At 38.4% G+C, this 25,794-nt stretch overlaps 2 long non-coding RNA genes across 3 annotated transcripts; both read right to left on the minus strand.

Annotated features, from left to right (window-relative positions):
* Positions 1–96: 96 nt before the first annotated feature.
* LOC137402004 (uncharacterized) lies at positions 97–24,929 on the minus strand. 2 transcript variants are annotated; one of them, XR_010979416.1, is made up of 5 exons: positions 24,872–24,929; positions 12,584–12,689; positions 8,969–9,074; positions 3,126–3,189; positions 97–641 (listed from the first exon to the last, which is right to left on the minus strand). It is a non-coding gene; the product is annotated as an uncharacterized lncRNA (long non-coding RNA). The 2 variants fall into 2 exon arrangements; XR_010979417.1 differs by lacking the exon at positions 24,872–24,929 and adding an exon at positions 21,525–21,675.
* On the minus strand, positions 5,374–7,399 carry LOC137401746 (uncharacterized). Its single transcript, XR_010979388.1, has 2 exons — positions 7,262–7,399; positions 5,374–6,278 (listed from the first exon to the last, which is right to left on the minus strand). It is a non-coding gene; the product is annotated as an uncharacterized lncRNA (long non-coding RNA).
* Positions 24,930–25,794: the final 865 nt, after the last annotated feature.

Below are 25,794 nucleotides of genomic sequence, written 5' to 3' on the forward strand. Positions count from 1 at the left end.
TTAGTATGATCTCTGACAATAATGTTTATCCATCCACCTATTGGTTATACATTTGACAAACAAGAGGTCAAGGAGGTAAGCCGCTAACATCAGAGTATATTTAATAGTCATAGACCTGTATTTCTCTATAATATCAATATTCATAGTAAACTACAGTCAGTTTCCTATTATTCCTACATACTATTGACATTGAGTAAATTCTATTGAAATATATCAATAGAGTGAAGCGGCTTCATGGTAGTTTTATGAAATTACTCATCAAGTGTCTACTTATATGAGCATGTAGCAAAGAATCTGGCAGAAATGCAAAAACAGCAAATTTGTTGTCAAAACAAAATTTTTTCAAATGACAAATATCATATAAAAATTTAACAAGTCCGAGTGTATAAACCGGCCATTTGTAAGCGTCAAAACTAGCCAGAAATAATATTGGAGAGGAAATGAGGCTATAGATGAATATGAAGTCTATGCGTCTATGAGTTGATCCTATAGTAATACATGGATAAAATGTCATTTAACGAACTGTAATTTGACCTGCCTTCGGAGAGGCAATCTCTTTGTTACATCTACGCTGTCAGTTTTTCTCTGCGAGTACTGAGCAATAAGGGTTTGATTTTTATGTCAGCCATAGGAACGCGACTCTAAAAAAGGAATGAAATGGTTCCGAGATTATAAACTGACAATGGATAAATAGAATAGGTCTATAAGACACTAGAGGGGGTCCTCCCATGTTTTGTGACGATTCTGACGATAGGGATATTTAAAAAGTGACAGACGAGACGACCATTTATCAATGTAGGTGACGAGGATTGCGTAAGTAGGATTACTAAAGGTATGGCTGCACGTAACGAATTTTTCGTTGGTTCTGAGTTCTGACCGAAATCACGAAAAACGCAGAATTAATCGGTCGAAATTCACAGAATTATTTGAGCTGTGCATGCCCACCGAGTTCGTCGACGAAACGCTTTTAACAGATTAAACAAATTATTAGCGAGCATGATTCTAGCAGCTTTAGCAATTAGTATAGTCCAAGACATGTATCGCGACACACAATAAAAGTACGAAAGCATTTCAACATAGAACACATGATGTAACTGTTTAAGTCGCGCTATTGCAAATTTTAAGATATATGTAGTCCGAAAACATAATGCGACACACAAGAAAAATATTACAGAAAGTTACCATAGTAAATACGATGCAACTGACTTGTTTGCGCTAGAGATGTCAACATTCTCTACCATAAAACTTTTGCTGCTAAAAAGGAAATATAATTCAAAAATAAACAAATTGTAGCTATAGCGTCCAAACAATAAATACATTCAATAACGCAATCTAAGCAGTTGCATCGTGTGTACTATGTTGATTTGCACTTATACTTTTATTGTGTGTCATTATACGTCTCTTGGACTATACTAATTGCAAAGCTGCTGAGATCGTGCTCGCTAGCACGATTCTAGCGGCACAGAACAATTCTGTGTGTTTCAATCACTTCGTGGTTTTGGTTAGAACCAACGGAAATTTTGTTACGTGTAGCCGTACCTTTACTAACTTATTATTTGTTCATAAATCACCACGGTCAACCGAAACTCCACTAGTTTTGGTTTCAAGCATCTGGCCCAGCATTTATAGACTGCCAAATAATTAAAACAATGAAATGCCACGACATTGACAGCAAATCCGTTTCCAAGTCTATGACTGACAGTGATTATTAAAGACAATCTCGGTCTATTTTCACTACAAGAAAGATAGCTCTAAAAACCTAAGACGGCTGTCACTCTTCGCGGAGTAATCAGCAACGCTCCCGAACATCATTAATATGTTTGTGAAGGTCGCTGGTTGAGCAATGCTTTTGGTTAGCATAAGTTCAAACTGAGCGAGTTTCAGATTTTTAACGCAACCCAGTGCCACCAGTATAGATATTTGTATTAAAATAACGAATGTGAAGAAAGAGGTTGTTTTGGTTACCAACTTGAAAAAGGTGACAGTGATTTTAAAAGTGACGACAGTGATTTTAAAAGTGATGACATTGATTTTAAAAGTGACTATTCTGACGACAGCTTTGTGTGGAAGGACCCCCACTAGACATATACAATTAAAATGAACAAGATGGGTACGGAAAAAATTCTAACAATTGACCAATCAGGGGTCATTTTACAGAGCCATGAAAACAATCAACCAATGAATACCTCTATGACGAAATATATAAAGCTAAGGGTGACTAAATATTAATTCTAAAATGATATAAATAGGTCTATGACTAAAAACTGAATGCTACACGCCTACGAATAGGTATTGGATTAATAACCTTGACCATTTGAACTCTAGATGACCTTGCCAATGCGTGTCAGTACCCCTGGGCAATTTGTCTAACGAGCTGAAGTTTTGAAACTTTTTTTAAATATGTCTAAATGTGTTCATAATGCAATGGTATTCGGTAAAACAAAAGTAAAAAAAGACGGGCAACTTACAGCAAATGTCATCAAACAGCAAAAAACAGTCTTTCACCGTTGTGGGTTAAAACCATAAAATTTGTACGATTTTAAAAGCTTGTAAAAACTATTACATTAGCATCATTTCCATCGAACACACGATCATCATTGTTTCATGAATCAGAGTGAACTGGATAATTGTAGTTTAGTATCATCAAGTCCTGTATTTGCATCACAATCATTCATGACCTATCACCAGACAAGTCGTATCGGTTTGTTCGCGACAGCGTTCTAATAAAAATTGTTATTGAAACGAAGAGAGTAAAGATATTTGAAATGTGTTATAAATGGAAGCGAAATTTCTGGTCTAACCTAGTTTGCAAGAACTAATTTGGTTGGTTAGGCTGTTACCTAAAACAGCTTTAGTAAACAGAGCCATGTGAATGCCAGTATTACGTCTGCTAGGGTTTCTGACACCTAGCAGCCGGAATACTGGCAAGCTAAAAACCTTTAGCCTTTTAGCTTAACCCATGGGAGTTAAAGGGTAAAGCTACAAGGCTTAACATAAAATGTATAGGTCTATGGTTAAAACCCTGAGGCTACAAAAATATGAATAGATTCAAGTGTGCAGCACAAGCATAGGCTATGTTAACAACAGGTAATAATACTGTGACTAATACAGGCAGCCATACTTACTGTAAGTAGTAGTAGTGGTGGACAGAAGCGAGTCTTCAAGTGGATTAACTAGTGCTAGTCATATCTACAAATTAGTATAGAGAACAACTGTTAAAATCCAATGTTCCAACACGCTAAATAATGGCACAAGGTAACGGGTAACACTTGGCATTGTCTACATGTTAACACTAACTGCCAATCACGAAGAGAAGACAACGGCAACTCAAATAATGGCTCAACAATACATGGACGAAGACACTTCATGGGTGCATACCATAGTTGGGAGCATACCATATATTAACTCACACCATACATGCGCGCACACCATACACGCGTGTATACCATACCATACACGCATGCACACCATGCACGAGAGCATAGTATACACGATAGCATAGCATACACAGACGCATACCATTCACGAGTGCATAGCATATACAAGCGTGTACCATGAACGAGTGAGTACATACCTGACATAGGCTGATACACAGGCTCATATACAGGTACATACCATACATGGGTACATACCATATACTAGTGCTGCACAATATCTTTGCATGTATATTTGATTATTTGGTCTCTAAATATATCAAATATCGAAAATTATCGAACATTAGAGTTGTCTTCTATCGATATAAAATGTTAGGCTTTAGCATGAACGATATGAAGGGATATTGGTCAATATCAGTTGAAAAAAGAAATTGTCCCCTCTTTCAATCAGAAGAGTGGACAACTCAAGTTTTGCAAAATAAACTACGTCGATAAAATATCGGTTTTGATATTCATATCGACTTGAAAACTGACAAAATATAAAATCATCCACGGAAATAAGTCGTCACATCAAATGATATCGGTTTATCGTGCAGCACTACCGTATACAGGTATATACCATACCCATATGTAGGCCTATCACACTCAAGTATATTACAGTCATACCTCGACATAGGTGCTTAATACATTCCGGGACCGAGTTCGTATGTCAATTTATTTGTGTCTCAAGGCAATATTTCCAATTAAAAATATCAAACTACCAATTAATCTATAAGTATGCCGTGAAAAAACACTTGAACATGATATTATGAGTAACATGGTGTATTTAATTGTTGCAATTCCGAACAAGCGCTCTAAAATTAACAAATTACCTATTCAGTTTTTATGATCTGCAATAAAATGTAACATCATTATGTACACTACTTTATGGAGATTTTACTTTCAAGACAGACATTGTGGATAACTTTTAGCCAACCATTTGAAAAGTGTTTTTTAAATGGATTCAAGGAGAAACACTGAAGGATCCTGTTGTCAAAAGCGGCCTTTGCATACTTGGCCATATAGTGGCTATATAATAGTGGCCATCAAGAACCGGCTCGTATTTCAAAGGTTACCCGTATCTCAAGGAAGGAACTTGCTAAAAAGTCAGCTTGTATCTTGAGTATCTATCTCGCATGTTGAAGTACTCATATATAGAGGTATGTCTGTAACTAATATAGTGGAATATAGACATTGCATACACATATAGTACTGTGTATACAGTGTCACTAATATATACTTTAAATATAAGTAACCAAATACAAGTTACAAAAACCTTTTTTTTTTCCTCATCAAAAATAAAAACCTTGATAAAAGAAAACTGGTTCAGCAGGATTCCCTGAATTCAAAAACTAGTCAAACTTAAGGTCCTGCATAAAGGTCTTGTTTATCTCTTACTTCATATGCAGACCTGGATTACTATGAGGTGTCACACACCCATTACTCTACTACAGCCCTATGAAAACATATCTACTTGTCAGCACAACATAGACAGCACAACATAGCCTTCTGCACTGACACAACCAGGTGTCCTACACTATACCTGTACAGAGACTAAGTAAATTACTCATCCTATGCTATTTATGGAAGGCTGGCACCATTGAACTTAAAACCCCTGGAATGGCAATCACGTGACTTTTACGTTGATAATAATACGTAAACGTATGCGCCATATTGGAGAGCTAATCGAATGCCAGTTCCGTTTGTAAACAAACGGTGAAAAATGACAGAAATGTACATGTTGAATAGTTATTTTCCAGCTGGGTGTTAATGAAAGCTACTCCTACACAACGTTTAGAGTGCCCTGATAGAAGAAAACCTATTTATAACATATGGAGTAGGATATATCAAATGATAAGTAGATGTATAATAGATTTTCGTGGACCATGTTACTCATACAAACTGTTGTATTACAAATGCATAAACCCAGCAAATGATATATTCAGGCAAATAACAACTGTTCCATTATATTAAAATTTATATTACATATGCATAAATGCATATGGAAAAACTTAGCACATGAAGTATTTCGATAAAAACAACACATAGGTATGCTGCCAAAACAGAAACTGTTTTCAAGATTTAAGTGATAATAGCTTATGAATGTATGATATGTATAATACAGTATCTGTAAAAGATGGAATGAACTACTGCAACAACTAAACGGAAATTAAAAACCGTTGTAATAGAGAATAATCAAAATAATGCAAACAAGGAAATGCAGGAATTAGTGTAATCAGATGATTAAACTTATACATACACGTTACAGAAACTGTGTAAAAGGAGATTTGTATAGAAGTGGATATTGAGCCAAGGTGCATCAGTTTCTTAGAACTAAATTAGATTAGGAATAACAGCACAACAACAGCTGCAGATGAATATTACAGTGATTATATTGTTACTGGCCTTTAAAAAGTACTACTTTAGTATTGTATGCCACAAAGATGCACCTTGCAGTTTGAGTGCAGGATTTTAGCATAATGATGCTGTCGGAGATCATAAAACAACTGAATAAAGTTTTTCATCAATGACGCAGTGGTTGGATATGCCATCTGCCGTATCCGTAAGGTGTTTCCCAAAGCATAACACATCACTAGACCTTACACTACTGATAAAATACACCACACAATGGAGTGGATCTGGCTTTGTATGAATACGAAAGTATTGATCTGCAACTAGCAGGATCCTGATGACATCGTCTGATGGACGCACCAATCCTCCATTGTTTTGTAGCTTGAGTAGAGTATAGAGATGTCGGTACTGGATACTTGACTTAGTGGTAACCCGCAACTGACGGCCAATGTGACGACAGCACTTTAGTTAGCTTTTGCACAATGTAGCCAGCTATATAGACTATACTGTTACCTATAACAGAAATTTGACATTGAGTTCCACAAACTGATCAACTTCTGGAGTAGCCTGTATGATGAGAATCTCGTTTTGAGCAGTAACATTACCTGTCTTACTAGCATCTGATTCTGCACCACATTTGCTGATAAGTTTGCGAAGGTAGCCTTAAACTGAGTAACAGTAGGATTATTATTCCAACCCCCTAAACAAAAGCATCAATTATAACAATTACATAAAATCAACAAAAATGAATGTCTTATTCACATAAACATAGTACCCTTAATAAACAACCATACAAGTAATAAAATAAATGAAAATAAAACAGCTCAAAATGCTACCATATCGCTATGTAAAATGAGAATGTAGCAATTTTCACTGGAAGTCATTCACACCCATCTTAGGCATAAAGCTTAATGGTTGACTTGCAACAAAATTCACATTACCGTTATTTAATATGAAAAGATTCACCATGTCTTACCCAGTTGTGTTGTAGGCAGGGTTGTTAAAAATCGATGATTTTTTTTAAATCAAAAAAATCAATTTCTATTGCTTTATTTGATTTTTTTTTATTTAAATCGATTTTTTTGATTCTTTTTGTTCCAAAAAGATGTTTTGTGTTCTAAATTGCAAGTTATTGCTATCAATTTGGAATTTATGATTTGCAGGAGTATTATGTAGTTTTATTACAACTAGGAAATGAAAAAAACATTTACACAGTTAACATTTGATAAAAAGGACAGCATAATTTATGCGTTGGACATTAAATCCCAGAAACGAAGATGAAGAATCACAGAGAACAGATCACACAACTGCTAAGCTGCAGACATATTCATAGGCACTTGCTGTGGCAGCTGTCACTGTTTTGGGTGCTGTTTGAGGTTTCTAAATTTTTTTTAGATATAGCTACTTTAAGTTGAGCAACCTTGCAGCACTGTGCTTGACAATTCGGTTTTAAATTTAATCATTGAAAAGTATCATTCAACATTGAAAAATATTACCTTTAAATGACTTCAGTCGAACGTTTTAACCTGCTGTTAAAACATGGATCATTGAAATGTTCGCTGCAGATAAGTGCTCAAGGATCAGGCTTATTCACTATTCTGCGGTTGCGATACCATTGTAAATAACGAGAGTTCTCAGTTGCTTTGTTTAGAAATCTAAAAATTAAAATGAAACTGTAGTAGTTAGTTAGCAACAGTAGTAATAACAATAGTATTATTACTCTTATCTCCTTACTGCTAGCTAGATCCAGGTACAACAATAAATAATATTATAAGCACGACAAACACTTCCTTCAAATATAAATATTTAGAAATAACCTAATGGGTTGTAGTTCCAAAATATTAATATAAAAATTCAAAATTTAAATAATAAAAAACCTTCGTTCTGAAGGAAGAACATTTCACTCACTAGCTTATAAATTTATCTAATCACCGACAAAATACAGTCAAACTCGTACACTCAGTAGTGACACTGATCGACTCTCACTCACCCAGTGACTAGTGTAGTAGAATTAACTAGTGGCAGTACTAACTAGTAGTAGCACAACTATTAGTAGTCGTAGACTTGAGCAATAGTAACAGAACTAGTAGTAGAAGTGACTCACTTGTGAAATGTCATGCCTTTTCCTTTAAAAGTCCATTCTTGCGGTTTTTGCAGTTCATGGAATAGCAATAGCACTGTGCACCTACACCCTTATCTCTCGTACATAAATTATTAGTAGCAATCTCAGTTGTCTGTTCCTTTGATTGAGCGGTGTATTCGTGACCTTCCATAGCTGTTAAATCTGAAATTAGATTTCTTTCTCACATTGAACGCAATGAAATTAACTTGAACATTAACTGATAATGGCGTCGACCGGATTTCCGTACTCGCGAATGACCTCTTGCCATTCCAGGGGTTTTAAGTTCAATGGCTGGCACACTATGTTTGGACTAGTGCCAAATTCAGTAGCCTTATTTAGATGAAAAGGCAATTACTGGAGGGATGATAGCCTGTCTTGACAAGCTGTTGTTGTTGTTGTGGAGTTGTTCCCCTGTTGAGCGAGCAACACGACAGCTTGTCACAAGACGTACTGCACCTGATGCATCAGCTACACTTCTAGGGATTTGTTCTCTTCCGTCTTAGCAGCTTGGTTGCGATGTTATGTCGGTCGCTCTATCGGTAATCATAACGAAGTTCGCGCAAAAATTTATGAAGAAAAAATAAGATTACAACGTTTAACCAGCGACCAGTCTCTGCGGTAAATTTTAGAACTTGAGAACGGCAACAACAGCGACTAAACATGTCCTTGTTTGTTCGCTCAGTCAGTTTTATTTCTATTTTTGTTTCAGTCGGTTTTCTTTATTCTTGTGGATTTTATTTTCAATTTATTTTATTCTTAAATTCTACTAAAGTTTACCGCAGAGACTGGTCGTTGGTTAAACGTTGTAATCTTATTTTTTCTACATAAATTTTTGTGCGAAATTCGTTATGATTACCAATGGAGCGACTGACATAACATCGCAACCAAGTCGCATAGACGGAAGAGAACAACTCATAAGTGCAGCTGATGAATCAGGTGCAGTACGTCTTGTGACAGGCTGTTGTGTTGCTCGCTCGACGGGGGACAAATCCGCAAAAACAACAATTTGTCAAGACAGGCTAGTGAGATGGAGGAGTGTAAAGCCTCCCACTGCTAATATATCCGGCAGATCTTGCCTCACCTTCAGTCCATGCCAAGACGATCCATAAAAGTAACAGTAGAGATTAAGGTGAATACAACCAGATGTGGAGCAGAGGTAAGACAATCCTATCACTGATCTCAAGTACCTACAAACAATGAACATAGGAAATCACTACACTGTCTTATCATTGAGCAATGCAAAAGAATAATACACAAAACTACATTGTTATAGTTTTACAAATACAGTCAAACATGGATAACTCGAACTACATGGGACCGAGCAAAAGTGTTCGAATTATCAGAGCGTTCAAGTTATCAGAGCACTGTCACAAGTCCATGTATTTAATTACTTATTTATTAGTAGTTACATGTACATATACAAACTATAATATAAATCAAAAGCACAAATGGCTTGTTTCGAATTAAATGCTTCTAATGTAAAGTTTAAAACGTTTTTATCAAAAAGTATAGAGATTTTTCTATCACTTGAGATTGGTTCATTGTTTGAGGTGATGTTATTGCCAGGACATTTTTCAGATTGACATTGGCAAAACTTGATCGTTGTTGAAATGCTCAAAAGAAAAGACATTTTTTTCTTTTGGGGGTTTACCCACGATCAATTTTGCCGTTTTTTCTTGAAGTTCATGCAAAGATTACCTTACTTTACCTGGGATTCGTTAAGAGCAACACTCCGAGGCAGTTCAATTAGAAGTTTTACGAGGTTTTACGTTCATTCTATATCACTCACGCTTTTTTAATAGATACTTATTGAATGTACACACGTATTCTGTGTCTAGGTCAAACGATGAAGTGTTTTGTAGCTAAGACAACGTATACGTTTAATTACAACAATTTTTAAGACGTTTTAAACATTCAATATTCCAACGTTGATTCAACATGGAATCAACGTCGGAAAACTATTCATCACGGGCTAGCTGGGTTACGCCACGCACTCAAGGATTTTCGCCACGTACATACAAAACAAAAACAACATGCGATTTTTGTTTTGTATGTGCGTGGCGAAAATCCTTGCACGCGTGACCCGGCTAGCCCGTGCTATTCATCATATAGCAGTATAAACCAAATTTCACCAAACCTTTAGAAAAGTCGTTGACAAAAATATTTTGCCGATGGTGGTAATAACGACGATTATGAATTACGAAAAGATGAGGTTTAGCTCTATGGCTTTGAATAAAGTGATTTTCTAAAGCGATAACAACCGTTTCGGTAGCCGTTGGGCAAAAAAACAGTTCGAATTAACAGTGTTGAGTTCGAGTTATATATAGCAATTTATCATTACATGGGAACGGACCAAAGAAACCGTTCGAATTAACCATGTGTTCGAGCTATCCGTGGGCGAGTTATCCATGTTTGACTGTATGTAAGGAATTCAACAACAGATAGAATAAGGGTAGTTTTGCTTTGCAAAAACTAACTTTCGTTGTAATTTGTTGTTAGCAATGAACAGTCTTATTAGACGCATTACATCTACAAAACTTTATGAATTCTATAGATCTATGAAATTTTGATTAATTTTATTGAGCAATAGTACTAATGAGAGAGATTATTCATATTTTATCAATAGGAATAATAATAATGCCGCGAATTGTAGTAATATTAATAAATCGTCGGAAGTCAGGAGACGCTCGCAGTCCTTTTAGAAACAGTCGGAAAAGTGTTTGTTCTCATTCATTCGTTCTCAACAGCCGATGTAACATTTTATGATTAATTTAATATGAAAATATTTATATAGACCGCGTGGCACAACTGTTATGACGATTTACGCACGTCCATGTGGATTATTAGGTTTTAACAGATACATATGTATGTCCTGTTAAAGAATTTAAGTTGGTAACAAGAGAGTTAATTATGCACATGCTGATAACTCATTACGATCTCTCATGGTGAATGGGACTGCCGAGCTTACGAGTGAAGCTAAAATACAATGAATATGTTTATGATTGAAAACCTAAAGCTGAAAGACAATAAATAGATTTATGATTGAAACCCTGAAGCTAAAGGAATTCAGTCTGCTACCGAATCCCTTTAGCTTCAGGATCTAAAGGAATTAAGTCTGTTACTGAATTCCTTTAGCTTCAGGATCTAAATTCGCTTTTCAGCCAACTGATCTACGAGAAGGCAATCACCACTATTATCAAATGCAGCCCAATTCCGACTGCTAAAACAAAGACATTGACCAGTTCAAATAATCACGTATTAAAATATTCTGCTGGAATTTGATTGTCATTTTCTTTTCAAACCTTTTATGAGCGCCTCTCTGCTTTTTAGTACATCATCCAATTTAGTTCTCTTCCGAGGCACGTGATATAGAATAAGTTTCCACGACAACGGCGTTTACAACAAAGCTTGTCAATTACAATGGAAACACTATGGAAAGGAGAGCTGCTATGAACAGACTAGACTCTGTACAATTGCTATATGAAATGAGAACAGTTATCTTTAATATACGCGCCATTATTATAATTATGTATAAAAGTTAGTAACAAAATTATAAATTTATAAAAATTGTAACCGTGATCATGACACATCATTACCTAATTACATAATAGAAGGTTCTAGACAAGCTGGCATACGTTGGCTTTATAACGGCTCACCTTAAGCCTGGTTCCTGGTTTATCGATTGCGAGACTCCGGCTCCGGCGGTAACTTGCGCAGGATAGCGCTTGCGACGTTAGGCTCGGCGGCATCTGTTCACATATAAATCAGCATCGTTAAACATAATCGCGTAATCAAATAAAATGTTCGCTCGCCATTCCGTTGCTATAATGGTGACCTTCACCTGTACCAGTGCATTTCGGGAAGGTTTTCCCTACAGCCTTTAGAACAGCGCTAAACTATTGTGTGACGCTGGCAGCTACCGGCGGTACCCGGAGCATATATAGATTGCCATTTCACCGCTAATAGCCTGCGGTGATGTCGCCGGTGCTTTGCGACGTATATGCAGAACCAGGTTTAGGTAACTACACAAAAACATTAATCACGGGTCACAGAGTTAACATATTCTACCAAAATTATGCCATCGTATATTTAGGATCTCAGTCTATAATTTAGCACAAACAAAGAACAAGTAAATTTTTATTTTACTCAGAACTCAAAGAATAAGATGTTTTATTTTCATTTTAGGATGAATGATATAGTTTTGTGATTTCGGTCAGAAATAACAATTAATTGTTACCTGTGGCTGGACCTTTAGTAAATTACTCATCCTATGCTATTTATAGAAGGCTGGCACAGGATGTTTGGACTAGTGCCAAATTCAGTAGTCTTATTTAGATGAAAAGGCTACTACTAGTGAGATGGGGGAGTGTAAAGCCTGGTTCCCATATCGATTGCGAGACTCCGGCGGTAACATGCGCAGCAAAACACTTGTGACGCTAGGCTCGTCAGGCCGTTCCTATAATGGTGACCTTTACCCGTACAATGCATTTCGGGAAGGTTTTGCCTGCGGTCTTTTGCGAAATTTGAGCAGGGCGAAACATTTGCGATGCCACCGGCAACTACCGGCGGTCCTCGGCGCGTAGGTTCCCATTGCACCGCTAGTAGCCTGCGGTGCTGACGCTGGTGCTTTGCGACGTATATGGGAACTAGGCTTCAAGTCTCAAGCTGCTAATATATCCATCAGATATTCACTCACCTCCAGTTAATGCCAAAACATCCATAAAAGTAACAGTAGAGATTAAGGTGAATACAGCCAAATGTGGAGCAGAGGTGATATATTCCTATCACTGTACTTCATGTACCTACAAACAATGAACATAGGAAATCACGACACTGTCTTATCAATGAGCAATACAACAGAATAATTCACAAACTGACATTGTTAAAATTTTACAAATACATGTATGCAAGGAATTCAATAACAAACAGAATCAGCTATGCAATTGAGTCTGCATGACACTACAAAACCTGCAGTTCATGGTTTTGTGACTATTGTGTTTTTGTGGAAATGGCAGAGGCCCTCCCAAATTAACAACTACAAGTTCTACAGATAAATAGTTATGTATAACAGCAAAGATAGATGGCTGGAGAATAATATTTTATACAATTTATCTTAACAAGCCTTTCTGTTAAAACTTACATTCACCAGCAGAATACTACTAGACAAGCTAAATTTATCAAATTTAAAAGTGTTAAATAAATGTTCTACCAGTTTAAAAGGATAGGGCTAGCTAGATAGTATTCTACTAACATCTTGCATTTCACAAATAGAAGTCTTGTGAGTTGAGTATCACAGGAAAATGGAAAGAATTCGCTGACTTTGAATTCACTGCAGCTGACTCTAGTGATAAACACTTGTGTGTATGTACTTGGAGTGCTTAATATTTACTTCTGCTGCTTTGTCATGACTGGCTAGGAGAGTCCAAGTTAATATTTAAAATTAACACCGAAAGGAACAAAAGAGTACATTGAATTTTAACCCTTTGAACTATAACGGCCAGCATTCCGTAGGGTATGTCAGAAACCTAACAACTGGAATACTGACACTCACATGATACTGTTTACATATATGCTGTTTATAAGTGACAGCGTAAACCAATCAAATTAATTGTTGAACAGGCATTAGAAGTAAATATTTTTACGAGTTTTTAAAATCATACAGATTTTTAGTTTTAGTCAGAATACTGGTAAAACACTGTTTTTTTGCTGTTTGATGACATTTGCTGCGGGTTGTCCGACTTTCTTGCTTGCGTTTCACCAAATATCATTGTGTTATGAGCACATTTAGATATATTTAATACAAGTATAAAAACCTCAGATCGTTGGACCAACTGCCCATGGTTACTGACGCATTGACAAGAACGGCCAGGCTTCAAAAGGTTAAGCTGCTACAAATCCATCTTAGTACCTATAAAATCTACCATTCATAATCTTGAACCAGGAGTGTGTTGATGAACAATGGTAATAATAACAGTATGTAACTCAACTAATACTACTATTACTGCTCAGAGCTACAAATGAAGAAGTTGTGTGCTCATGACTTCTATCTACTATATAAACGGCAATCGTTGTCTGTCTGTCTATCTATCTATCTGTGTGTCTGTCCGCTTTATAGAGTACCGTACTTTTCCGACTATTAGCCGCTACTTTTATATAAGGGCGTGTCTATTCTGCGGTTTTTTTTCACCGCTAGGGCGCATTAACGGGAATCTCCTGTTAGTACACGCCTCTATTATAATACGTAACCTGCTATTCATCGTAGGGATGGACGATAAATACTGATATGCTAATAGTATGAGTTGTCTTCTCGATATATTGAGTCACCGATAACTCCCAAATATGAGCAGTATAAATAAATTACCGTATATGGCGGTCTTTTTTTTCGATTCGATCGTTAGTTAGTTAGTAATCTTTTATTTTGCTGATAACAAAATAACAAAAAGCCTCTATTTGCAGGCATATTATCCAATAAAACGGAAACTGTAGAAGAATCCTGAATGCAAGATAGTAGTGAACAATTCATATTTAGTTTGAGATTATTTGTGTAAAAGTTAAAAGAAAATTTACATGAGAGGATGACTTCTAATAAGTAATGCAGAATAGCTTATACAAAGATAAATTGATTGATATCTCCACTACTTAATAACATTGGATTTGCCGCTGTTCGTGATAGTGGGTCATGTTCATTTCCTTCAGCAGCCGAGTTACTAATTTTTTTCCAGCTACGAGTAGGCCTACTGTAACTTACTATTACAGAACTTTCACGAGTACTCCGAGGGTTGCGATACGCTATTGTGAAAAGAAAGAGAGCAGCTGCTATCGACTTAATGTCACCCTGCATCAGCCATGACCAGCTATACGTCGCCTGCTCCAAAGTAGGCACACGCCGAAAACTGTTTCTTCATACGCCCGACAGAAAAACCAAAAATGTTGTCTATCCGCATGTGTTGCGTTGAACTAAGGGAGAGAGAAAGGGAGAGAGAGAGAGCGAGGAGGAGAGGGGGGAGAGAGAGAGGGAGAGAAGGGGAGAGAAAGAGGGAGAAGAGAGAGGGGAGAAAGGGAGAGAGAGAGGGAGAAAAGGGGAAAGAGAGGGAGAGCAAGGAGGAGAGGGGGGGAGAGAGAGAGGGAGAGAAAGAGGGAGAGAGAAAGGGGGAAGAGGGAGGGAGAGAGGGGAGAGAAAGAGGGGGAGAGAAGAGGAGAGAGAGGGGGAAGAGGGAGGAAGAGAGAGAGGGGAGAGAGGGAGAGAGGGGAAAGAGGGAGAGAAGGAGAGAGAAGGAGAGAGAGAGAGGGAGAGAAAGAGGGAGGGAGAGGGAGGGAGAGAGAGGGGGAAGAGGGAGGGAGAGAGAGAGGGGAAAGACGGAGAGAGGGGAAAGAGGGAGAGAGAGAGGGAGAGCGAGGAGGGGGAGAGAGAGAGGGAGAGGGGGAAGAGGGAGGGAGAGAGGGGAAAGAGGGAGCGGGAGGAGAGAGAGGGATAGAAAGGGAGAGAAAGAGGGAGAAGAGAGAGGGGAGAAAGGGAGAGAGAGAGGGAGAAAAGGGGAAAGAGAGGGAGAGCGAGGAGGAGAGGGGGGAGAGAGAGAGGGAGAGAAAGAGGGAGAGAGAGAAAGGGGGAAGAGGGAGGGAGAGAGGGGAGAGAAAGAGGGGGAGAGAAGAGAGAGAGGGAGAGGGGGAAGAGGGAGGGAGAGAGGGGAGAGAGGGGAGAGAGGGGAAAGAGGGAGAGAAGGAGAGAGAAAGAGAGAGAGAGGGGGAAGAGGGAGGGAGAGAGAGGGGAAAGACGGAGAGAGGGGAAAGAGGGAGAGAGAGAGGGAGAGCGAGAAGGAGAGGGGGGGGGGAGAGAGAGGGAGAGAAAGAGGGAGAGAGAGAGGGGAGAGAGGGAGAGGAGAGAGAGGGGAGAGACGGAGAGGAGAGAGAGGGGAGAGACGGAGAGAGGGGAAAGAGGGAGAGGAGAGAGAGAGCGAGGAGGAGAGAGGGAGAGAGAGGGAGAGAAAGAGGGAGAGAGAGAGAGAGGGGAGAGAGGGAGAGAGAGGAAAGAGGGAGAGATGGAGAGAGGGAGATGTAACTGCATATTTGGAGTTGTTTTACGGTATGAAAGCCAACTCTCAATAAACCTTATGCTGCCCGTGAATCTGCTCCTGTAGACGGGTAATGCAGCTAGTGTAATATAAACAATTATAAAGGTATGATCTTTGGTTAACAAAGCCAACATTTAAAAAGTCTACAATTACATGTTTCTACCGTAAAACCTCTTCTTATAGCAAATAAGGAACTCATCCTAAGTAGGACAGCCCATACCTTTAATGTAATTAATTGGAACTTTGTTGAAGAAACCGAATCTGACAAAATTTAAAAATTTTATAGTTATAAAATTATGAGTAAAACAGTTTGAACAATTTTAGTGATATAGTAAACAGGCAAACAAACTCTTTGAAAAATTGACTATTTTTTTGTTTTTCACAGACTAAAAGGTGGTATTATTGTTATTGTTTGGAATTTCCAACCATGTTATATCGAATCTTATATTTGCTATACAATGTTTTTCCATTGTGCGAATGATACGGATTTGAAAATGTGTGCACGTTGAGCAACCATGCAATAAGTGTTGAATGGAAATCGCATGTAGAAGATTTACATAGGTAATTTGTTAAAAACAATGAGGAATTCTATAACTGAGGTCATAGTGGAACACTTCTGTCTCACTTGGCAGCACGCTTGTGGAGTAGGAACAAATCAAATATGAAAACTGTTTAAAATGGAATAGCTTGCCTTGCATTTTCTCTCACACCATTTTCATGTGTTGTCTCCATATTTTGTAACATGAAACAATAGAAATAAATTTGAGTTGCAAAATCTGGTTGACTGGCTGGTTTTGGTCATTTCAATCTTGTGAATGATACAAACTCACTGATCAGCTGAGTCATGGAAATTTAGTGATATAAATGGTCATACACAAGTTTTCTATTTAAAATGTATGCTGTGATCAACAGAAGGTTCTGTTACCAGCTGAGACATTGTGTATGACATGACGTCTTCTCAAGCCAGCAAACGCTACTACAACAGTATCTATTCCTATTGGCTGCTGGCCAACAAGGTCAATTGGCATGCAGCCAAGAGACTCATTGGCTTCTTTAGCGAGCTGTTTACTGTTTGAGTAGAATATAAAATGCCACAATGAATAGCGATCAAATATTAATGCTCAACAACATCATTTAGTTTTATTAAAACCGTTTACGAGTTTAATAAACCTTAGCAGTAAATATACAATAACAGAAACAAAAAAAAAGTGTGAGATAGATAAATCACTACTTTCTACTGACCCCTTTCTTTGATCAACATCTTCAACCCCTGCAGACGAACTGCGAGTGACTAAACCAGCAGTTCAGTTGGCATGACTAGTGAACATCTAGATACTAATTTTATATATTATTTATTGTTTTGTTATTATTATATATTATTTAACAACTTTATATAGCACAAACAGCGAGCATGGAACTGTCTATGATTTTTTTAATTTTCAACAAAATCCAGCAGTCTTATGGATTTACAACACAAATTTCTGTACAGTGAATGAACCCTTGCCATATGAATTTAATTTGTTTCAGTGCTGGTATTGCAAGGCGAAAATGTTGTATAGCAGGATATAGAAAGCCATAGTGATTATTTAATACAAACAGCCCCTTGTGAGAATCATCAGCATTTTAAATACATACTCTACATATTAAAAATTAGTAACAAAATAAAATGTTAACTTTAACAACTATAGTTACCGACGGTAAGTTTATGTATTTAGTGATTATGAACTGCAATAAAATTTAACGTTACAATGTAAAATGTACCGTAGGGAGTTCTTACCTTCGAGGCAGACGTATATTTAAAAACGCTTTTAAATGAAGAAGCTAGATGCGGATATCGAAGATGGGATATCAAAGATGCGGATATCAAAGATGCGGATATCGAAGATGGGCTAAAGATTGCGATGCTAGCGCTAGCCTCATACTCGAAAACATATTTGAAACGCGAGGAAGCCGATTGCATCCATGGAAAAGTTTAAGTATATTCAAATGTCAATAATAGTCTTGATAAGTCTATGTTACAAATGTCTATATTAGTCGAATATAATTTTATCAAAATTAGCATCATTCTATAGAGTTTTCTACTGAACATTTTATGATTGGTCAATTACTACCAAACTAACGATTTTTGAGTTATGATCAAAATAGTGAGCTCAAAACGTTACAACTATTTATTTGAAATGAACCCACAGGAAGGAAACACTTAAAATAAGCTTACAGGCCAAAGGTCAAGCTTATCAGAGATAATACCAGTTGCCATGACGCGAATGATGATGATTTGGAGTTGTGCACACGTTGAGCGACCTCTTCGAGTTCTATCATGTCCATTATTAAAAAGTATTTTAATGGACATTTGAGTGATGTGGATTAAAAGGGGCTTTGTTGTGCTAATTAGATTGTGCTAATTATTGACCTACAGGTCAATAATTAGTACAATCTTGTCAGACTTGGCAGCATTCTGAACAAGAGCATATTTAAAACTACTCTAATCAAAATAAAACAACTGAAGTGTGAGAATGTTTAGAATGTAATATTCTGCTCGCTATTATCTTATGCATCATTTCTAAGTGCCATTTCCATCATTCGCAAACATAATACATTTGATAAAAATTTGCATACATGTAAATCGGTTGACTTGCGATTTTTGCCAGTTTCACCTTGCAGATTGAGGCAAACATGGCCATCGTAAAAGCATATTGAATGAACTCACATTAAGATAGGATTTTGGCAACAGAAAGCAACTGATTTCTGATTATACAAACAACAATAAATTAAAAACTAAGTGAATACACAAAAGTACATACAATACTGATGTCCAGACTAAGTGAGCTAGTACCAAGTATGCTACAATATATTATACTTCTACATAGGAGCTTAATGCATTCTAAGACTGAGCTCGTGTGACAATTTACTAATTTCTCAAGGCACCATTTCTTATATAAAACAACTAATTACAAATTGATTTGTTACTACACTATGAAAACACCCCACATTAAACAAAATATTACGGTGAAAAAACATTATTTTGTTGTTATAATTTATTGCCCATGCTAAAAAAGTAACAAATACTTTGTTGCTAAAACATGAAATGAAATGTAACCATTCAATATGCGCTACTACAAGACTTTTCTCTTGAGACAGACGTAGTGGCCAGAGGAGGTCTAATAGAAACTTGACAGCGATGCGTTCGGTACACTAAATTTGAAACTTACCTGAATTAATTTAGCTCACTGAACACACGCGTTAAGCTGAGTTTCGATTCTTTACTAAACTTACATTAACTTGCTTGTCTAAATTTTCTATTGTTTCCGGTTTTGCGCCAGTACTGATAGATATAAAGGTGAGGCGTCTGCCTAGCCAGTAGGCTGCAAGCTGGCTACTAAGGGGCTAGTAGGCTGCTCATTACTCCATAGTGATGAGTCATAAAAACCAACAGCAGGACAATACCTACTGTAGGGAGTTCTTACTTTCGAGGCAGACGTATAACTTAAATGTTGAATTTAACTTGAAAAACTTAACTTACTAGACACATGCTTGATGCTAAGTTTCATTACATATTTTAGTTATCTTACTAAAGTTCAACACTGCCATCACAAAACTTTTATCACCGATGTGTTTCCGGCCTCACTTTCACAGTAAATTTTATGCGATCTTAATAAAACTTTTTTCCACCTGATTTGGCAAGAAAGCCTGAGCGATGCTGTTTTCGAAATGGGCCTCTCAAAAATCTGTTTGAATTAATTTGGCTAGAATAGCGAATTTAGAATAATGAAAGTTAAAATCTAAGCTGTGATCAACACCAGCTGAGACATTGTGTCTGACATAACGTCTTCATAAGCCAGCTACTGTTGCTACAACAGTATCTCTTCCTATTGGCTACTAACTAACTATGTAAATTGGCATGGAGCCAAGGGACTCATTAGTCCTTTGTAGGAGCTGTTTACTGTTTGATAATTTTATAGGTTAGAGTATAAAATGCTATAAATGATACCGAACAGTTAATAGTGATAAAGTAGCAACTCTTTGGCCACAAAATTAATTTATTTAACGGGACGTAATCACATATTCCGTAAAACCCAATAATCATGCAGTTCTTGGCTGTACTGAAACGCTTTGCCAAGCCGTACTACGCGGTTGTAGTGGGGAAAGAGTTAACTCCAGTTTAATACTGTTCGTCATACCCAAGCTCATTCTAAACATCTCAAACAACCCTATTTATTGTATTGAATGAAAAAAGTTAAATTTTGAAAGTTGATTTTCATTCGGTAATAGCAAAATTTGACTCGTATTCAAAATATAACTATTTCAGAACAATCTAGAATACAAGAGTCGGCTTACAAATGAGTAACACAAATAATGTAAACTTTGTTTCAAAAGCACCTACCGACTTACGAGATCCGTGTAGTGTGTACACATGAGTATACAGTTATACCTCGACACACGAGTGTTCAACGGATCAGAAATTTGAGATACAAACGTAGGAAACGGTTTTAGACCTGACTAGGATGTGAGAGGCAGCTTACGAGAATAGCATTGCTCGGCCTATTTCATCGGGTCTGTTTGAAAGTTTCAAAGAAGCCAGTCAAAAGTGAAAGCAAGATGACAAGTTACAAGTCTGAGGAAAAATACAAAAACTGAAATTTAAAAACAAAATTAAAAATATGTTAAGGGTAGCTTAAGATAAAATAATGTAAAATAATTTATAATGCTTAGTGTCACAACATTGCGGCGTACCACACGTGTCGCTGTCATGTCTATTTCTAATGCTATGTACTGCTACTGCTCCATATTATGCTACATAATACTGTTACAGTTTGTTGCAGATCACAACCACAAGTGAACTTTTAATTAACCAGAACCATTGTGAACTAAATACCTTTTTTAATGTAATATGATTGCTATCATGTTTTTAATGGTATTTGGTTAAAGGTTGAAACATTATTTAGTACTTAACTATGTTATATCAGACATATTTTGATTTGGGATACTAAAAACTGACATACAAGCTCGGTTTTGAAAAGCATTAGGCTCATATGTCGAGTTATTATTGTATATATAGCAAAAATTACTCCCATGCAAAGCTGCGCAATAAGATACCACGTGCCAAAACGATATATTGACCCTTTGAGCTATCGATATCGTTCAGCATCAAAACTTTGGTGTTATGCTCTCTGGATATAGATTATTGTGACGCTTCACCAAAAACAGAGATCTATATAAAGGAGATAATTGCGTCAAAATACAAAAAAGGAGTTGTCTTTTTTCTCTAACTTTAATTAGCAAACTTTCATGAAACTTAATTCTACCTTGCCTGTACGTTTCTAGAGGATACTCAAAGATAGCGAAAGCCAAAAGTTACGAAAGCCGGCCATAGTCCATGTTGGTTCTGCCAATTAGGCACATATTTATCATCCTGACATGATATCGAAAACGTCAATATACCCGATTACAGAATCGAACTCCAAAATGCCCTAATTGATTTCGTCCCAAACAAAATCAACACCTATGGTAAAATATCGTTTTATCGTACATCACTATTCCCATGGAATGCAGCGTGAACTTCTGACCCACCTCTGCTGATGACGTTAGTGTCGACAGGATCAATTAATAATCTACCCGCCCCGAGACACTTCCAATTGAACCACAGTTTCTTGTTGAACTACATTGACCCAGGAGACCCTGGATATACATGTACATCCAGGAGAACAATATCTGCGGACAAAAGCGCATCTGAAAAAAAAACAATACATAAACTACAAACATTATTTTAATATCATACAAATAAAGATTTAAATATTATACAAACAAAAAGCAATAATACTAGTTATCAAAAATACTCAATCGCAGTTAACTCGAACCCAAAAGCGTGCCAATGATTCGAAGGCAAAAGCGCTTTGAAATTGTCGCTGACTTTACTGCGAAAAGGAGCGATCGTCTTTGACTCGACTGCGCAAGCGAGCGTCGTTGACCCGACTGCGCAAGCGAGCAATCGACGTTGACTTGATTGCGCAAGCGAGCCATCATCGTTGACTCGACCGCGCAAGCGAGCCATCGTCGTTGACTCGACAGCGCAAGCGAGCCATCGTCATTGACCCGAGCGCGCAAGCGAGCCATCATCGTAGAGTCGACGGCGAAAGCGACCCATCGTCGTTGACTCGACGGCGAAAGCGAGCCATCGTCGTTGACTCGACGGCGAAAGCAAGCCAACGTCATTGACTCGATCGCGCAAGCGAGCCATCGGCGTTGACTCGATCGCGCAAGCGAGCCATCGTCGTTGACTCGAATGCGCAAGCGAGCCATCGTCGTTGACCCGACCGCGCAAGCGAGCCATCGTCGTTGAGTCGACGGCGAAAGCGAGCAATCGACATTGACTCGATCGCGCAAGCGAGCCATCGTCGTTGACTCGACGGCGAATGCGAGCCATCGTCGTTGACTCGACGGCGAAAGCAAGCCAACGTCATTGACTCGATCGCGCAAGCGAGCCATCGTCGTTGACTCGAATGCGCAAGCGAGCCATCGTCGTTGACTCGAATGCGCAAGCGAGCCATCGTCGTTTACCCGACCGCGCAAGCGAGCCATCGTCGTTGAGTCGATGGCGAAAGCGAGCGATCGACATTGACTCGATCGCGCAAGCGACCCATCATCGTTGACTCGACTGCGATAGCGAGCGGTCGTCGTAGACTCGACGGCGAAAGCGAGCGATCGTCGTTGACTCGACGGCGAAAGCGAGCCATCGTCATTGACTCGACGGCGAAAGCGAGCCACCGTCATTGACTCGACGGCGCAAGCAAGCCATCATCAAGGACTCGACGACGAAAGCGAGCCATCGTCAATGACTCGACGACGAAAGCGAGCCATCGCCATTGACTCGACCGCGTAAGCGAGCTATCACCGTTGACTCGACGGCGAAAGCGAGCCATCGTCATTGACTCGATCGCGCAAGCGAGCGATCGTCATTGACTCGACGGCAAAATTGAGCCATCGTCATTGACTCGACGGCAAAGCGAGCCATCGTCAATGACTCGACGACGAAAGCGAGCCATCGTCAATGACTCGACGACGAAAGCGAGCCATCGCCATTGACTCGACCGCGTAAGCGAGCTATCATCGTTGACTCGACGGCGAAAGCGAGCCATCGTCATTGACTCGACGGCGAAAGCGAGCCATCGTCATTGACTCGATCGCGCAAGCGAGCCATCGCCATTGACTCGACCGCGCAAGCGAGCCATCGTCGTTGACTCGACGGCGAAAGCGAGCCATCGTCAATGACTCGACGGCGAAAGCGAGCCATCTCACTGACTCGATCGCGCAAGCGAGCCATCGTCGTTGACTCGACCTCGCAAGCGAGCCATCGTCGTTGAGTCGACCGCGCAGCGACGATGGCTCGCTTGCGCGGTCGAGTCAACGACGATGGCTCGCTTGCGCGGTCGAGGCAACGACGATGGCTCGCTTGTGCGGTCGAGTCAACCTCGATGGCTCGCTTTCGTTGTCGAGTCAACGACGATGGCTCGCTTTCGCCGTCGAGTCAACGACGATGGCTCGCTTGCGCGGTCGAGTCAACGACGATGGCTCGCTTGCGCGGTCGAGTCACCAATGATGGCTCGCTTGCGCGGTCGAGTCAACGACGATGGCTCACTTTCGTCGTCGAGTCAACGTTCGCCGTCGACGGCGAAAGCGAGCGATCGTCATTGACTCGACCACGAAATCGAGTGATCGTAAGTAAGTCTTTAAATCTTTAAGTAAAGATCTTTAAGTAAAAATATTTTGTGGTCGACTTCCAATACATTTACTTAATTGAATATTAAGTAAATATTCCCCATTTACAATGCTGAATCAACATTCATAAGTTTTACAGTCGAAGTAGACAAGCACCATTGGATCTTATTATTCAATTATAAATTTGAAAGCACAAATTCACAAGTAGCATGGATGGATTTTGGAAAAATTGTTAATGTAGCAATATAAAACTTGTTTTAGATATTTTAATATTTGAGAAACGATTATAATTATATAAAAGTCTGTCATTCTTGGCACGAACTGCCAACATGTTAGTTAGTTTCAGAGTGTTCATAGTTGTGCAGTCTACCATAAATTGTAGAACTAGCAATTCTATTTGATACTTTATTTATGAAAAGAAATTGGTCTAAAGCAGCGTATCTACTCTATATAATCTCATTTATAATTGCTAAATATAAACGCAACTCCTGCCATTCACCAGGGTACTCTCTAGTTTGATAGTTTGATTTTTAATACATCGTATGTATAGAATAGGGTTATGCGAGTTACACGAAGAGCCTAAAAATTTTGAGTGGTTCGTAAAATTAGTACACATATCTGGTTCCAAGGTTGTGCAACACAGGCTGAATTTTTATTTAGTAGACTCACATATTGAAAACAAGGTCAAGTATATCTCATATGATCTCTCACCATTTTAAATAAACAAGACAATAATAATCATTCTTGTTGAGCTTGTGGAGAAGCAAAAGTGTGGTTGACTATTAATAACAGAAGCTAAAGGCGTGAGAAACGCATGAGTGACGCAAACATGTTCCACAACCGGATTGCATTGGCACATAACAACATTTCTAGCGAAACCAGGAGAAGAGAATATCTGACCGTTTCATTCAAAGTAAAACCATAATTTAGTTACCATTGTGAATTCTAATATATACAACAACCGATGAGAATTTTCTTTAGATGCCGATTGCTGTAAATCGTGTTGCTCGGAGTTATTAGTTACCTAGCGCACATAGCAATCCTCCGGACATTTTTGCATGTTATCTTTAAACAATATGGATACTTTTTAGTAATGTGTGAAGCTCTTAGATCACCACTAGTCCATGTGTATACTGCTTATTAGCAACCCAATTCAAGCACTAAATACAACAGAATAAAAATGCTACTTTGTTGAATCTTACCTTTACACGCAGCTGTTACTACAAGCCGATAAAATTCTACATCAGTAACTACGCGCGCTCGCCAAACAGCAAGAGCTGGCTACCGCCTTAAAATCAGTGAGAAAGCCTCAGCCAATCACAGCTTACAACAGCCAGTCGCGCTCTCCTCAGTGCATAGGAGGCGGAGATAATTCATCCCTGGTATGTGAACCGACGCACTGAATAGATTTGAAGGTCGCGTTACCCAGCGCCACGTCTCATACACGGCACTGAGCCCTGCTGTGTCCTGATTGGTTCAAAACGTGTGATTACCGTTAGGCACAGAACTTTCGCAAGAGCTGGCTAGGGACCCGCGAGGGAGAGTCAGTGACGCTTTGACCCAGCTACAACCTGCAAAGTGGTTGACACGCTGACTTGTTGATGCTGCCAATCTTGAAATAGCCTTTTGCTTAGTAACTAATATTTCAGGGGTACAAAAATGAATGCAGAATACTTTTACCTACCGTCACAAAAACACGAACGGTTCTTGTTAAGCTACTGCCACTGTATCACATTTGTCTAACAGTGAGCCCATGCGAGCAGAGATAATAGCTACTAAATTCTAACATTTCTGTATTCTGTAATTTTTTATAAATAGTCATATTATTATGAAAGTTTTGAGCATTTTAATTGCGATCAACTTTTATCAATTGTAATCTTGAAACATTTTGGTAATCACATCATCTTATACATCAACAACAGTTGCACATGATAGAAAAATACTGTTTTATTCTGATGAACCCTAAAATAATTATGTAAGTTCATTTTCATTGCCAATGTAGTCATGGCCAAGTTTACATCTTACTAACTCATTGTTGAGTGCAGACGACTCCAAAATGAGCAATTTTAAAGATTTTCAGTAGCACAATTTAGACTAAATTTAGACAATTAATAATACAGTTCAA

The sequence above is a fragment of the Watersipora subatra genome, chromosome 8, assembly GCF_963576615.1.
Source record: "Watersipora subatra chromosome 8, tzWatSuba1.1, whole genome shotgun sequence".
NCBI lineage: Eukaryota > Metazoa > Bryozoa > Gymnolaemata > Cheilostomatida > Watersiporidae > Watersipora > Watersipora subatra.